This window comes from Prinia subflava, chromosome 7 (genome assembly GCF_021018805.1).
Source record: "Prinia subflava isolate CZ2003 ecotype Zambia chromosome 7, Cam_Psub_1.2, whole genome shotgun sequence".
In the NCBI taxonomy this organism is placed as follows: Eukaryota; Metazoa; Chordata; class Aves; order Passeriformes; family Cisticolidae; genus Prinia; species Prinia subflava.
In genome coordinates, this window is record NC_086253.1 from 28113714 (window position 1) to 28126296 (window position 12583).

Consider the following 12583-nt stretch of genomic DNA (forward strand, 5'->3'; position numbering starts at 1 on the left):
AAGAGGAATAAAGAGCTTTAACAGTTATTATGTTTTATGTATTCTTTGATTCATCCCAGCCCTGAGAAATTAACCCGTTCTTGACAGTGGTTAACAAGAAAGTCATGATATTTCTTTTTAATAGATGGGGGATAGTAGTTTGAAGCTGCCTTTATTTTTTCCAGTCATTGGTGGAAGGAAAAAGGTGACTTTTTTCCCTGGTTAACTTTTTTATTTCTTGTCTCTGTCTTCATGTATGTTTTGTGGTTTTGCTGTGCTTTTTATGGTGTAGCGTTGAAAATTTCAGTGTCTGAAGGAAGAAATGCTTGGTCAAATTCTATCCTCAGTTACTTGGGGGGGAAAAAAAGAGAAATGTATTGACTTTGCTGATATAAAGCTGGATGTTTATTGAAGGATCCCAGTACAAACCGAAAGAAATGTATCCTTTTCATTCATTTGTAAATTGGCTTGTCTAGTTATGAGGCCACATCGCTAAAACACAGCTGTTTGTTTTCAGCTGCTTTCAACTCAAGGCAGAGGATCCAGCCCCTTCCAAAGTGGGGTGACCAAAGCAGTGTTTTTCTTTCGGTAAAACGGTCAAAACTGCGGTATAAACCCTAAAAACACTAAAGCAGTGTTACGCTCTGGCTTTGCAAAATTATCCTTTCTGTCATCCAAATGTTTGGCTGTGGATCGTTAAAGGCAGGAGCAGAGGTCTGAGCGCTCCTGCCTTTGCTGTGTCGGTGTGACGCGTCCCCAGCAGGCTGCAGCCCGGCGTTCCCCGGCATTTCCCCGGGCTGCTCCGGCTGCCGCCTGCTCTTTGACCCCGCTCCTCCCGTGTCCTCAGCCCCGCGCCGCTCTGTCTTGTCGTCTGCAGACAAGAAAAAGGCAGGCAAGTTCCAGCCTTTCAAGAAGCTCTTCGGCAGGAGGAAGAAAAGAGAGCCCGCCTCGGAGTGTGAGCAGCCCAAACTGAAGCCCAGCCACTCCTTCGGCAACATCTGCAACGGGAGCTCCTCGGATGAGGAGCCCAACAGCGCGCTGAGGTGAGTGCGCCCACACCTGCTGCCAGCCCCTGCACACACAGCGCCTGTCCCCGGCACACACAGCGCCTGTCCCCTGCACACACAGCGCCTGTCCCCTGCACACACAGCGCCTGTCCCCGGCACACACAGCGCCTGTCCCCTGCACACACAGCGCCTGTCCCCTGCACACACAGCGCCTGTCCCCTGCACACACAGCCCCTGTTCCCCTGCACACACAGCCCCTGTTCCCCTGCACACACAGCCCCTGCTCCCCTGCACACACAGCGCCTGTCCCCTGCACACACAGCCCCTGTTCCCCTGCACACACAGCCCCTGTTCCCCTGCACACACAGCGCCTGTCCCCTGCACACACAGCCCCTGTTCCCCTGCACACACAGCCCCTGTTCCCCTGCACACACAGCCCCTGCTCCCCTGCACACACAGCCCCTGTCCCCTGCACACACAGCCCCTGTTCCCCTGCACACACAGCCCCTGCACACACAGCCCCTGTTCCCCTGCACACACAGCCCCTGTTCCCCCTGCACACACAGCGCCTGTTCCCCTGCACACACAGCCCCTGCACACACAGCCCCTGCTCCCCCTGCCTCTCCTGGAACTGGGTTCAAATTCTCCCTCTGCCAAGTGGCAGCAATGTGCACGTTGCTTGTTACGAAGCGTGTGCACCTCTCTTTCCTCCGAACGTGACACCTGCTGCTCTAGACCTCAAAAATCTCACTAAGGGCCAAGTGTGCTGCTCTGCAAATAAGAAATCCCAGGGGGAAGCAGAAATTAATTTGAATCCAGCTCTGTGATTTAACAGGTGAACACGTGAGCAGAGGTATTAATGGCATCCCTGTTTTTAAAACTGGGAAAAGACAAACTTGAACTGGCTGTTATAGATACTTTATTGCATACATTGCCCTGCAATTTTTGGGTTGAGACAGGCACATTCTTTTTCACTCTATCCCAAATAATTTTTGCATTGTAATTGGGGTCAAGAAACAGGCTGCTTTTATTTTGAACCAATTTGAATATAGAGTAGTAGAAGGAAAAGAGGGGAGAGACACACCTGAAAATCAGATCATATTCCAATGACAACAGAGGATGACAGAAGAACAGCATGAGAATTTTCTGTGGGCATAGTGGGAGTAAGAAACTGTACAGAGTAAACAAGTAAGCAATCTCTAACTAGGAACAGGAACAGGAAAAAAAAAACCCAAACCAAACAAACCCAAACAAACAAACAAAACTCAAAGAAAAAAAAACCCTTACCCTAATAGCAACAAAGCCCCAAGACCAGATGCACACACTGCTAGAGTCAATAATACTTATTTCACTTTCCAATTGCTCCTCAGAGAGGTTAGCTGACTCCTGATCAAAGCCTAATGTTGTGGAAGAAAAGGAGCTGTTTGCACTGGGGAGTATATCTGAAAATGTAACAAAAAACTCTGAAATGGTAAAAAATTCCAAATTCCTCTGCTCGAGTGAAATGTGTATCAGAAACATCATCCTGAACAGTATTTCTAATGTTGCCTATGAAAATATGATTTTAAAAATTATTTATTTGGAGGATTTTTTACCTTCTGGGTTTTTATTCCATTCTGTGAAATTCCTTGAGTACTAGGTTTCCTTTTGGTTTTTGTGGTGTAATACTGTACACCTCTTCTGCTGGTCCCAGCCTTTTCAGAAAATCAGTTCTGAGCACAGCCACACTGTAGCTGGAGGTGTGAGTGAGCACTGCTGCTGTGCATTACCTGAGTGCCCGATGCCAAGGCTCTGTAGGAGGTTTCAGTGCCTTTCTCCTCACAAGCAAACTAAACACCATCGTCTCACTATCAGGGATTTCCCATTTGGCATGACTGAAAATGCAGTGCTGCACCCAGAAACAAACAGTGATATGGGAACTTGTCCTGTTCCTCAGCTGTGACATGAAGGTGTGGCAGACCTTGCTGGAGACTGTTAAATATTTGCATTTTTAAACCTATTAATTTTTCTAATTAACAAAAGCATTAAAAGTTAGCATCTGGTGGAAAAAAATCAAATGGTACAATTTAAATCAGAGGGGATGAATACATGTGAAAGGTCCTATGTCTCATCTCAGGTGGAACATTTATTTCTGTGATTCCTGAGAGGTTTTAGCATGGCAGAAAAACTCAACTAAAGCTCTGTTTTTTCCTGTCAGGCTTCATGGTACAAATGTGGGTCAGATTTGATGACAATGTTCAGTTTGCAGGTAGTATTTGCCATGTTACTCATTTTACAATAAGCCCAAGTGTTCAGTCCAGTGCACTCAATTGCTTTGGGAGCTTAGTTTTGCCACTCCAGTCTGTTTTCAACATGTCTTCCATCCATTATAATTTTTAGCCTTTACTGTAATTTCAAACATTTATGAATTGAATGCAGAGATAGGCTGTCTAACTAAAATAATGCACATAATTGTCTAAAATATTTAGTTGTCTAAAATAATGGCTAAAATAATGCACAAGTTGTCTAACAGTAAATGCATTGCCATATTTTTCACTATTCATACAGAAATAGACTAGAGTAAATACAAATAACTACTAGTATATTTACATAAGCAAAATCCTGATAAGTTTTGTAAAACTGCTTCAAATTCTTTAAGAATGTACAACAACTGTATATTAAAAGAAGCTTAATAAAAGTTCCAGTTTTACAATAAAAGCTCAGGGATGTTCCCATTCCTCTAATGAGCTATATTTCTTCCTCGGCCTGCAGCGTACATGAATGTGTTATCTACAGGTGTGTCCTGTGGACATTTAGGGTTTTTTGGGGGGAGAGGAGATGGTTGTTTTGAAAATATATTAAGGGAGGAAGCTGCTTCAGGAAGGTAGGGACAAGCAAATAAATGAGTGTAGGCTAAAGAAGACATCTATATTGCTTCCAAGACCTAGGCTAGTATTTCACAGAGTATTGGCTTACAAGCTTGCTCACAGCTAACACTTGAATCCCTAATGGAGACTGTGCTGACTGGGTGATGCAGATGTGCCTGGAGCTATTTAGGTGATCTACATGTGGTGTAGATTGACTAGCTGAGTTGGAAGCAGCCTGAGAGATCTGCCTGTCCATCCTCTCTTACATCCTGTATTCATCAGATGCAAATAACTTGCTTGGTATCCTGATGTATGCACACTTCAACTTCTTTATTCATCTGTGTTGTTTTGCAATACCCAGGTGGGAGTTTCCTGCTGCAGTTTGTCTTGCTCTGCCTTGTGAAGGACTGGAATTCCTTTTCCCATGTCTATATTGCCCTTCTTAAGTTTGCAAAGTTAAAACTGTATTCATTAACTTTCTGTCCTAGCCAGAAGGGCTGGGAGATAGAAGTACTGACTACAAGAAAGCTCTGCAAGTTTATGGAGCTTTACTGAAGTCTCTAGAAGCTTCTGTTCTGAGGCTATGATTTGGCACATTAAAAGATTTTATATTTGCCTTTTTATCACAGTTGACAAATACTCAGCTTCTGAGCAAGTGTTGTGAGGACAGACCTGATGGGTACCTGCACAGTGCCCTACTAAAGTTTGGCATTCTGGCTTGGTGTGCAGAGGGAGTGGGGAATTAAATTTCTCTTATTTGGGCTGCAGTACTTTCCCTTAGGCTGAATGCAATATTTCAAAGGGCCTGGAATTAGACCTGTCCAGTGTTTAGGACTCAAGTGTGACAGCATTGACCTTCCAGGAAAAAGTCTCTGAGCAAACTTCAGTGTCTTGACAGTGCCTCCCACAAAGTGGGAGCCCTTTACTTGCAGCATTGGGCAGTTCTGTGTGAGGCAATCTAGACCAAAGTAAAAACTGATCTGTCTACCCACCTGGAGTTTCAAAGAGCTCCCAAGAAGCCTTTTTTCTATCACATCCAGTTTTCATACACAGGGCATTTTTTTTCTGTGTATTAACTGTATTTTTGTTTCTGTTTCTGGTTTTTTTCTGCAATTTGTGTTGGTCAGTCCTAATTTCCTTTCTGAGTGCCTCATTTTGAGTGCCTTCTTGACTCCAGTTCAAGTGCCTTGCTGCTGTGGTATCTGGTGTCCCCCTTCTCCTGAAGACTTCATCCTATCAGAGCTCTGATTTAAGCAAGTATCTCTTCAAGCCCAAGCAGAGCTAAGCCACATAGGGACACTATAAGAAATTTCATTTTAGACAAAAAACAAGCTTGGATTTTCCTTATATATATCAGCTGACATGCATACACCTGGAAAAAGTTTCTTATTTCCAGGTTAGGAGGTGTGTTGAGGATGTTCCAGGACAGAAAAGGTTATGGCTGCAGTTTTCCATTTGCATGGATTTTTAAAAATAAATTTTATTGCAGGTTTTGATGAAATTAGAGTTGTTTCTCCCTTTTAGTAGTTTATATTGCAGCCGAGTAGCACAGAAATAGGAGCCACAATCACCCTATAATGGCCATTTCTCACGTGTACTCAGTAGAACGTGGCCAGAGCACAGGAGTAGGGAAAACCTTCCTGAACTGGTTCCTGGTGTCTTGAGAGAATGCAAAGCCAACATCACACTCAATATTTCTGCTGACCTTAGCTTTTCTTGACACCTCAACTCTTGACTTCCTCCCCTCTATTACGAGCTTGCGGAAGTCTTTGTGCTGAAGAAGTTTTCTTCTCAGGTGTGTGATCTAGGACTTTTTATTACTTGCTCCAATTTTATCTCTTAGTAGAAATTTGCAGTAAATGCCATTAGCTTGCCTGTTGTTTTTCCATCTGCTATTTGGGTGCAAAGACACCTGTATTTGGTATATGATCCTGAGAGCCCTTCAGTAGAGCGTATTTCTGTAAGTCCTGACATTGCACATCTGGTCTGTTTCTCCTTTTTAACTTTTTTTTTTGTCCTCAGCCCTGACTATGAGCAGCTTCATTTTCACCTCAGTAATCCCAGAACTGTTTTCACTCTGGTCTTCTCTTCTATCACGTAGGCTGTCTTGCTGTATTCTCCCTGGAAGGTTAGGCTGTCTCACTGTCCACTTGTCCTCTCTCTTGCCTCCCTTTTGGATGTTTTTGTTCCACTCCCCCTTCTAATAGTGTACTTCATTTCCTTCCAGATTCTGCATGACATCTGTAATTTTCAGCAGCTGGTGTGGTCTAGGGCTAGGCTCTGAACAAAACAGATTTGTTACCTGTAATATAATGTACTGTCTTATTTCCTCTTCCTTTCATTCCTTATCAGCTAAATGCAGTTTCTGTATAACACTTACTCCTGCCAAAGCTCACGTACATTTTTCACCTTCTTTCCTGTACATTTTGCCATATTTCAGGGCAAATTTTGTGTAAAAATATGCAGCTATTTGACCAAATAGTGTCATATACAGTGGATTGTCAGGTCAAATGTGAAAGCTGGACCATTAAGAGCCCTGTTCCTTTTACTAGTCTACATATTTTTATGCTAACTGGTGAATTATTCACGTCCTCAAGCTGCATTAGGAGTCACTTGCAGAATTAGTGTAAACCAGTGTTTACAGTAATTGTTTTTCTTGCTTTGCTTTTCTTTGCCCATGGTGACACTTTCTGGGATTAGACAATTTAGTGAATAATTACATAAAATTCGTGTGTTGAGAATTTCCCTCAGGGAAGGCAAGCAGGACACCAAGGGGATCCCACTGCAGGAGGGGTCCATGATCGTGCTACAGGCCCATAGCTGAGAAGGCAGGGCCGAGGGCAAGCCAGGAAAATGGTCTGCAAAATGAGGTCTGGATCAAAGGTCTTCATGGCCAGGCACAGTTTTGTCTGAGCTGGAGACCAGCACTTCTCCAGCATGGCTCAGGCAGGGACCACAGCCTCAAGTGTGATCTTAAATAGAACTGCTGGACCCATGTGTGCAGTGGAGGTTCCAGATGAGGCTCATCAGGGACATTAGAACTTGTTAGTACACTCAGAGCCTTGATACTTCCCATGGTTAATTTTTATGCCCCTAATTATAATAATTTTAGTAATAGTATTACCATGATGCATCAGCTACTTAAAGCTAGGCTTGATCTCTACTTCTAAGAGAAGTAAGCTCATGGGTTCCAGGTCTCTTGATGACACCAGGCTGGAGCTTTGTAGTGAGAGAATGCTGAGTGATACCTTTGAAAAGAGCAGGGCTACTCTGAGCGTGGCTGCAGAACTGATTGTTGGCATCAGTGAGACTCAGATGGGTCATGACAGGAGGGCTGTGCAGTTTTCCCAGAGTTAGTGCCCTGAAATTCAGCGGTTCCTGAAGGTGATATGATTATAAATTTAGAATTAATGCAGAAATTATCTCTAATTTTATAAAAAAGATTCCCTGTTGAAAAACTCTTTCTTTTGTCTGTTCAGGTTGTGAGGCCCACGTTTGTGAGTTTGTTAATGCAATGAAGTCATGTGCTGTCTGAGCACAGCTCTAACTCAGCATCATGTTGCAGCATGGACAATATTTCCCATCCAGACGTGAGTTAGAACCAAAACTCTCCTTCCAGCAGATGAAAGAGAGGACACTAAAAATATAGCTCAGAATTACAATCCATTTTCCTCTATTACAGTATTAATGCATTCTGGAATGACTAGAAAATTCAATTTATGTTTTTCATCTCTAGCTGCCCTGGAGACATTCATGGGAGTTGCAAAATGTTGAATCAAATTTTTTAAAACAAAACATCAACTAGAGGCAACCTATCACTACACTTGTCATTCCCCTCAGGCAATATTCTGGGAAGTGGTTCTCAGTTTCCTTTGAAGAGATTATATGAAGGGTCAATACTTGGCTAAACCAAATTCACTCTTCCTTTTCATGCTTTTTGAATTTTTTATTGTTTAAAAATGACTATGTTAAAAGTTGACTTTGATCTTTAACGATTACAGAATTGGTTTCTAATGGAAATCTAAAAGAGTAAAAGTCATGAGACTCTAGGTTTTTTGGAGTCTGTCTCCACAAACATAAAAGAACAGAACAACTCGTTCTTTCCCTTTATTTTCCAGTTTCTATTTCTAACTCTTCAATATCAGAGTGGGAGGAACATTTATGACACACCAAAGAGGCAACTGGTGGTGTGAGATTTCTGTACTTCAGTAATGCACCAGCATGGGATTATATAAGAGCTGAGGTCTCAGTATTCCTTTCTGGAAAAGCTCCCCCTTTTTAAAGGATCACACATTTGTCTTTAAGAGGAGAAATAGCTCTGGAGAAAAATGGGGTCTAAAACCATCATAGCCCCCAGTGTCAATACAATAACATTATATTCTGTGTAAAAGTGTCCCTGCACATGCTCTGATGTAGTTAAGGGTGCAGTCCCACGGCAGAAAATGTTGATTGATGTCTGACTCTTTCTAACAGCTCTCTAGATATGCAGCTAGCAGGGAAACTTGTGTAAGATTTGCTCAGCTGAACCAGGAATTTGGGTGGATTTCTGAGTTCTGATGTTTTGGGGGGGGGCTTTTTTTTTTTGGTTTTGTTTGGTTTGGTTTTTTTTTTTTTGGGGTTTTTTTTTTTGTTGTTTTTTGTTTTTTGTTTTTTTTTTGTACTTGGTTCTTGATTTTTCTATTTACAAGAACATTTCTCTGAATTGTTTCATGTGAACAATGACCACTAATAAGGCACAAAAGAGGTTATGGGAACACATGGAGAGGAGGATAGTGTGATGCCTCACCCAATCCTGGCTTAAGGTACCTAGAACTGATAGAAAATCCCATCCTAAATAGATTTGTAGCAGTGGATCACTGAGGGAGGGTCCAAAGAGGGTCTCTGTTTGCTGCATTTCTTGGGAGAGGAGTAAGACTCTTCCTGTAGGCTCAGGGTGGTCCCATTCTACTGTGAGAAATTTGTTTCACATTTCCTAGTTTCTTAGCACAGACACCTCAGCAAGAATGAGTAATGGATAAAGAGCAAATAGAACTCAACTTTGCTCTCAGTATAAAAAAAATAGTTTTGAAAATTTGTGTATTGCAATTGAATCTGAAACATGATATTTGGGTTGCAACACATCTTCAGAGAGAACATGTTTAAAGATTTGTTAAAAGTGCTTTGTATTTTGATACAGCACATCCATAATTCATGTAATTTAGTCAGGTTTCTGAAAGTGAGTCAGATGATGATTCAACTATTTTCAGCACAAACAGCCTCTGAAGTGTCATCAGTGGAGTTATCAACAGAAGTGCTCATAAACTGATGCCCGTTTTCCCACGTCTCTAGGAAGTGATATGGAAGTTTGAAACTGTAATACCTTCAGCCATGGCTATGACTTAGCCCATATCTCTGTCATGCTGTGAATTTGTTGAAATCCACTCCTGATACTGCCATGCCTTTTAACTGAAGGGAGAACAGTCTGTAAATGTGGACTGTGAGGATGTTATTGTATAAAGACTTCTGAGAAAAACTTCAGAGAAGGGTAGCAGCAAAGGAAACTCAATTATTCATACTGTATTATGACTTAAAAGAAATTCAGTCTTTCCAAAAGTAGAACATGAGCAAAGTGAAAAAAAGTGGTAGAAAAAGAACCTTTGTGATATAATCTGTCAAATTCACAACTGGGAAAATGTGAAAGGATTGTGGGCTCCAAGGGAGTAAAATAAAAGACCTTTCAGAAAGTACAAGTAGCTTGGAAATCACCTTAACTGCTATTTAAACTTGCCTGTGAAAGAAACTAGGTTACTATAATGTGTGAATATCTTTTTTCCAATGTTCTTTAGCCTACATAGATATTTAAACAAAATTCTTAAACTATTTTTACCAGTTGTTGGACATGTGGCTAGCGGAATTGCTCATTCACCCACTTCTGAAATATTCAGCATATTTGCAAAGCATTTTGAAGGGACAGAGTAGAAAGCAGTCTGGCATTAAGTCACTGTGGGGTTTCTTGTGACTCTTTCATGTATTCTGACAATTTGGAGTATGTTTTATTATCAAGTCAACAAGAAAACAAAAATGGCAACAAAACCTTTCAGATATGCTTGCCATCAGCTCTATGAAACAGAAATGTGTGGTGTCTTGTAACGAGGGGAAAGAGAGAGCAGTTGTCTGGGAGAATGTTGGAGATGCTGTAAATGCTTAGCATGGTCCCAGCCTGCCAGTGGTACCATTGTGGGCACTTGTCAAAGACAGGGTTGGATTTTCAGTGGTGATGTACTTAAGGTTGCTGGTCACATGGAGCTGCCAAGCTGCTTCATGTGACCTGGTGTCCCCTAAGGAAGCTTTAAATGAAGTTTTGGCAAGTTTGCAGGCAGGAGGAGAGACTAGATTCCTAAAAGTGTCCTCAGCTCTGCAGCAGGATGGGGAAGATTTTCGTTCATAGCCATGTCCCGAGCAGTCCACCAGAACTGACCTCAGCAGTTGCTCTTTCCTTCCATTGCAGAGATTCAGGTTTTATCAAGCAATTTCTACAGTCAGAGTATTCTTGCTCTGGGTCAACTGCAGTTTTGGGATTTTAACTTCAGTTTTAAAGCTGCAGGTTGGCTGCTCCCAGCTTCAATATTAACAATCCATTAGTAAGGTCAAGAACAACTTCCAAACAAGTCACTGAACTCTTTGGTGCCTGAATTGCAACCCTTGCCTACTTATTAGTTGTGACAAACCGTACAAATATACATGAGGTGTCTGATTTTAAATGTGAGAAGTACAATCCACTGGACAGCAAAAGGTGTGAGTGGTGTTCTATGCACAGTGAGTAGCTGTGAGACAGAGCACAAGTATCTGAACCCCAGCATAGCTGGAAAAACATTTGAGAAAGGATTCTCTCTGGAGAAGACTCCTCTCTGGACTGTGCATTCTCAGCATATCTCCCAGCTCAAAGGTAAAGAGCAAACAATCAGTTCCCACTCTGCCTTGCCTCCTGCACCTGCAGCAGGCTCACACACTGAGCAGTGCAAATGCAGGAGGGGTTGCCATGGGCTGGTTTGTCAAATTTTGCACCTGTCCTTCCCACCTGGTTGAATGCAACGCTGGAGCTTTCAGTTCAAACAGACCTACACAATTATATGAGAAAAGCCAGCTTTCACTCAGTTTCACATCAAACCATTAATTTCCAGGCCTGCTAGGAATTTGTCTCTCTGTAAGGGACACTTCTCAAGTTGTGGTTCACTGGTTGACTCCTGGCTGGCCACGCAAGGTAGAGGAATTTCAGTGCCATGCATTTTTCCCACAGCTCTGTGTGCAGACTGAGTCATGGTTATTCAGTATAGAAACCTTTTTGGAGGAGGGTTTAAAAATACAATTTTATGGTTTCTCTAATAAAAGGTTTCTAAAAGAAACTTGAAAGGTGTACTACCTTTAACAGCCAGAGGCAATTGAGTTGTGAGTTTTATAAAAAAAAAATCTAGCGTAGAATATAGCATCAGTTAATGTTCCTCTTCTTCCATGGCTAAAAAGGTTGTGGAATATTGGCCAACTCATTACCTGATTGTGTGTTGGTTTAGTTCTAATTAAGCATGTTGCTGAAATATTAATCTAAATGAAAACTAATTTTTCAGTTAGTCTGTGATGGAAGATGAAATGATTCAGAGAACTGTGTGCTCTCCCCCCAAAATTGGATTGATTCTTTTGTGAGTGCAAAAGTATTTTATATATAAACGAGAGAGCGGGAGAGGGTTTGGGGGACTTTTTATCCTGTTATTTTCAGGTTACCTCTAAGAAATTTTGTTTTAAAAGTCAAGAATAATCTATCATCATCTAATCAGTTTCAATAGGGTTATGTAACCCCCTATGTCACTCTTCCTTGGTGAGAAAAGATTGTTGTTTTTACTTTATGTAAAAATGCTTTATGTTTTTACTTTTCCTCATGGAAAAATCAGATGAAAATGTAATAAATACATTCCCAACTTATTTGTTTCCAAAGTATGAATAGAGATATCTTGAACACTTCATGAACAATTAGCACATTTTAAAAGGCAGAAAAAAATATACTGATCTTCTTAAATATGTGAAACCTAATTTTTCTTGTCCTTTTACTTACATCTCTCTCTGCAAGTATCATCTCCCTTGCTTTTGCTGAAATATTTATTTATAATGCTTTTATCATATGTAGAAGGTTACATTGGATAGATCTGTGTCAAAACTATCTTTTTTTTCCTCCAGATTGTTTTCTGAAACTATAAATGGGTTCTATAGGCTTGCCAACAGGTTATTAAAAGGAGAGATTTAGAACCTCTGAGTTGTTCTGGGTTTTTTGTTTTTTTTTTTTGTGGCTTTTATCATGATTGTAGGTTATTGGCTTTTCACTTACCTCTGAATATTCTAGGTGAGACAAAACACGACTTTCAAACTGATGCATTTTTCCCTCAGTGTGCCCCCAAAACCACAGACCTTTTTTTTTTTTTATTATAAGTTTTCTTATCATTAAATTTATTAGAACAATCTCTGCTAAATGAAACCCCTTTTTGTTTCATGCCTTTGCCTGTGGACTTCAGTCAGAGCCGTATATCTGGTTCATTCATGACACGCCCTCCTCCTTGGCATCGGTGTTCAGTTTAACAGCAGCAGCACACGGGCATTTCTCGCTCTCTGTGGCTAATCAAGGTCGTGCAGCTTGGTGCAATAAGCTTCTTAGCAGCCTGGGGGTTTGGTGATAACCTTTTACTGTCAGTGTGATCGTGCTCATGGCCATAGGAAGTGTTGAGTAAC

At 41.4% G+C, this 12583-nt stretch overlaps 1 protein-coding gene across 5 annotated transcripts in view; it reads left to right on the plus strand.

Moving 5' to 3' along the window:
• The window catches only part of CRACD (capping protein inhibiting regulator of actin dynamics), a 147905-nt gene that overhangs the window by 103722 nt on the left and 31600 nt on the right, over positions 1–12583 (plus strand). For all 5 annotated transcript variants that reach the window (XM_063401956.1, XM_063401954.1, XM_063401958.1 and 2 more), the window contains one exon: positions 857–1022. The gene's annotated coding sequence lies outside the window, so the exon portion shown is untranslated. The remainder of the gene's footprint in view (positions 1–856; positions 1023–12583) is intronic.